The sequence below is a fragment of the Limulus polyphemus genome, unplaced genomic scaffold (genome assembly GCF_000517525.1).
Source record: "Limulus polyphemus unplaced genomic scaffold, Limulus_polyphemus-2.1.2 Scaffold415, whole genome shotgun sequence".
In the NCBI taxonomy this organism is placed as follows: domain Eukaryota; kingdom Metazoa; phylum Arthropoda; class Merostomata; order Xiphosura; family Limulidae; genus Limulus; species Limulus polyphemus.
Window position 1 is genome coordinate 354,948 of NW_013666025.1, and position 4,238 is coordinate 359,185.

Consider the following 4,238-nt stretch of genomic DNA (forward strand, 5'->3'; position numbering starts at 1 on the left):
GGGGCGTTATAATGTGGTAAAAGAGTAGCCCAAGAGTTGGCGGTGGGTGGTGATGACTAGCTGCCTTACACTAATATTCGGGACTTGAAGTCTGCGGTGGGAACAAGCCAGATATCGGTCCATTGTTCAGCTTGCGCTTAAACAAGCAAGCAAAAAAAGTCTGTGATTAGAATGTTAGGAAATATTGGAACAAATTTCTGGACACTGATGAAACATTTATGTCAACATCTAAATATTATTAATACACTACAAATATTAATAGGGTTTACAAAGTTGAAGAGAGAGTTGTTGTTCTTTTTTTTTTTTCAAAACATGTAGGACTATCGTTGCCGAAAGTTCACTTGAACAAAGTTTTAACACGAAGAAACGAAGCTTTCCTTCTTGTTTTCATCATTCGTTAACTCGTGCTACAACCCTTTAAGATATATCAACTATTTTTCCTTACAAGGCAGATAGAAATCGCGGACGGGAAAAGAAAATGGGATAGCCTGTTCTAGTAACATGAAGAAGTAAAGTTATTATCAGTGACGTCATTCCTTCTGGACATACAAAACAAACACGTATAGCAGTTTTATATACTTATTAACAGACTCTTATCACTTGGAAGAAGTTAGTCTTAGTACGAGATGAAGGAATATATAAAAAAACAGTAATAAGAAGTTAGCTAAAGGCGTTGTAGTCGTTATTATCTCGATAACGAAAAATAAGACACAATATCTCTAGATAATTTCTTCATCCGTATGACACGATTACATACGAGAAATACATTATTTTTTAAATTTTGTATCAACTGCAGATTGAACACGATGATAACACCACTTCCGGAAGATTTAATAGTAATTCTGGAGAAGTTTTATTACTTCTTGTCTCACTGTAACTGTTCCTCCGCAGCGATATCATCATGATACAGTAGATGTGTAAGTTTCGAAACGCCCTATGACGACCCGAGTTTTAAAAATAGTATCACGTTCAATCTTTATATCAAAAAACGACGTCTGATTTTTGCCTGCTCCCCGGTGGCTGAGCTGTAAACTTGAGGGCTTATAATTCTAAAAGTTTGGGTTCGATACATGCAGTGAGTACAGCGCGAATGACCCATCGTATGACTTTGCGCTTTAAAAATAAACATCAATAACCACATAAAAAAATTATAAGATTTTTTCCTACACCTGGTTAGTTGGCTTAACAAAAAACATACTAATTTCGTTTTTACTTGTATAACTTGTATTATGTAAACGGTCGAAATTAGCATTGAAAACACGGAGCTAACAAACAGCGAAAAGCACAATTAAAACACCAATAAAATAGGTGAGTGTAATGTTAGGTTTTAGAAATAGTAAAATGATTTGGTTATACATAATTCAGTCTACTTGTAACTTATTATTTTTACAGAGGTATAGTAATGTTATTCTACCATAAGTACAGTAGTACTTATAGTTATAATGGGGTGGATACACAATACATGAAATACAAAGTATTTACTCGTATACACCTTTAACAACCAAATAATACATCTTCAAAAGTATTTGAGAGACACCCTTAGGTGATAGACAAACCACATACAAAACCATAGAAGTCATAGAACCACTTGAGAAAGTCAGCAGAGCAGATACAAAAAATTCACAAATCCACAAATATCACTGACTGACATTGTTGAACGCTTCTAGCTGTATAACAAACAGGCTTACCATAGTTATAAGTGCACCCAATTGAACAATAGCACAGGGATCACATGCCAGTGTTAGCATGAAGTAGTTAAGTAAATTAATTAACTAATTTATCAACCCTTAGTATATGCACACAACTCACACTACATCACTCAAATGACACTGCACACTATAGAGTGTGCCATCACATGTACAGCACACCTGCACACTCACAATGTGTACACACCATAAGGGAAGAGAATGCATACCACATACACACACACACACACACACCATTAGTGCACATACTATAATATTACGGTGCACACCGGCACTGATGATATACATAACATACGGGACATCAACACAAATGAATGAATGTTGCATAAGATCATATCACCTTGTATGAAAAAATGATGCATGAACAAGTGGAAAAATATTTAAGAAAACATTGTAAGTGTAGGAATGGGTGCACCAACAAGTGAGGAAACAAGGTAGGACTGGGCATGTGTAATAAAACTTCCTCTGTACAACCTCATAAGGGGGCGTGTCCAACATCCGGTCCATGCCTACTTCGTTTTCCTGTGTTCATGATAATATACATCTTATGGGTACATACAAAAATATGTCTATGATTCTTCTACTTTTGTATAGACAGTAACGAATGTATGACGTCGATACACAGAAACCTCTTAGGATGTTTTATCTTTGTATTTTAATCTACCTATATAGCTAATGTATGAAATCCTGCTGCCTTCTCATGCAGTTGCAAAAGGAGAGACAAGTTGTAAAGTAAAAAAAAAACACATGCAAGTTTTTGGTCCACATGAATATCTGATTCTTCTGGTGTGCTACAAACAGACTTTACAGTACATGTACTGCCTCCAATAATTCTATTCAGAGAAACATCTAGTCATTGTAGCATAAGCATAACTAAGTTTGATAGGTTTAGTCCACCTGGCTTATTGTGTACAGGATAGAAAAAAACAAACGAAATAGGCATGTACCGGATGTTGGACACGCCCCCTTGTGACGTTGTACAGAGGTTGTTCAGACCTTGTTTCCTCACTTTTTGGTGCACTCATTCTTACACTTTCAATTTTTTTTTGAATATTTTTCCACTTGTTATTGTATAAATCTGTGAGCATGTTCCGTCATAGCTTACGAATTTCGGCAACTCCATATTTTACATACTATTCAACACTCAAATCATGTGGATATTTTTAGAGTAAAAACAATTTCGTGGATGTTTTGCTATGTACTTGGTATATATTTACATTAAAGAATTACTACTAATACAGGCTCCCAGTTTACTCCTGAAGAAGGAAAGTGTACCATTCGAAAGTGAACGCGTTATCGGGTTTCTTATTTTGTATAACATTACTCTATGTGGTTCTAGGATTTGTTATTAAGCACAAAGCTACACAAAGGACTATCTGTGCGCTGCACTGGGAAGCTCCTAGGATGCACCATGAATTTAGTAAATAGACGAAGCCAATTCTCACACAAAAAAAGCTGATCGCCTATACCCTTTAAAAGCTCACATTCTACCAACTAAACTTTATTGCTTTAGCAAAGCCTAACAAAATTCAGCTACCTATTTTAAAATGAAACGTCAGCTATGAAATAAAATTCACTAAATTTATGATAGTATAGATTTTCGCTACAAATTCTCGCTTTCATCCACTCTCATCTCATCATTACTAAACTTTTACGAGTTCACGATACACGAAAATCCTTCGATATAACTCCTTTGCATCAATTGAAAAATAAAAGTAACCTTCCCGGGTAAACGAGAGACGCAAAGAAAAGTTGCATAAGAGAAGGATATAAGATCGTAATTGTTTTATCTGTATTCCGAGTTTGGAAACTGAATTCCGGCCTTTAGATGTCAGTTCTATGTGTACTGATAGACGGAGGGACGTAAAAGTTAACCGTTTCTGCACTTGTACAGGAAGTTTTTCTTTCGTTACTTGAAATATGATAAGTTCGTTCGCAGGTTTGAATATCAAATCTGATAATATGACTTTACTGTATACCGTTCTAGGTTACTTCAGTGAATAACAGATGTAATAATATGACTTTACTTTATATCGTTCTAGGTTACATCGGTAAGTATCATATCTGATAATATGATTTTACTGTATATCGTTCTAAGATCTATCTTCAACTAAAAGATATTATGATATAACTTTACTTTATATTGTTTTATGATTCATTTTTAAGTAAAATATTTGATAATATGACTTCACTGTATATCATTGTAGGACCCATCTTTATGTGGAAGATCTGATAATATATCTCTACTGTATATATCATTCCAGGATTTTTCTTTAAGTAAAAGATCTGATAATATATCTCTACTGTATATATCATTCTAGTATCTATCTTGAAGTAAAAAATCTGATAATATATCTCTACTATATATATCATTCTAGTATCTATCTTGAAGTAAAATATCTGATAATATATCTCTACTGTATATATCATTCTAGGATCTATCTAAATAAAAGATCTGATAATATATCTCTACTATATATATCATTCTAGGATCTTGCTTTAAGTAAATAATCTGATAATATGTCTCTATTG